Genomic DNA, 271 nt, shown 5'->3' with positions numbered 1-271 from the left:
TTGGTGATTAAGTCGCAAAACTTTAGCTGCATTTGGTGGATTAAGTCGCAAAAATTTATCTTCGTTTGGTAGCGCCATTTACTCTAGGTAGACGGAGACCGGTTTCGTTACCGGTTGGTACATTTCTTACAAGCATTTAGCCCAAGGCCAGTGAAAGTTTTTATCGATGTTTGCCATCCTTATGTGAGCTATCGTAAAGTCATGGTTTGCCGGACTTGCGTTCAATTTAAATCTCCGAACTTCTGAAGCTGAGATATTCTATGAATGTAGG

This window comes from Anneissia japonica, unplaced genomic scaffold, assembly GCF_011630105.1.
Source record: "Anneissia japonica isolate Jap-2015-1 unplaced genomic scaffold, ASM1163010v1 scaffold2878_len565122_cov162, whole genome shotgun sequence".
NCBI lineage: Eukaryota > Metazoa > Echinodermata > Crinoidea > Comatulida > Comatulidae > Anneissia > Anneissia japonica.
This window is presented reverse-complemented; position numbering follows the sequence as displayed.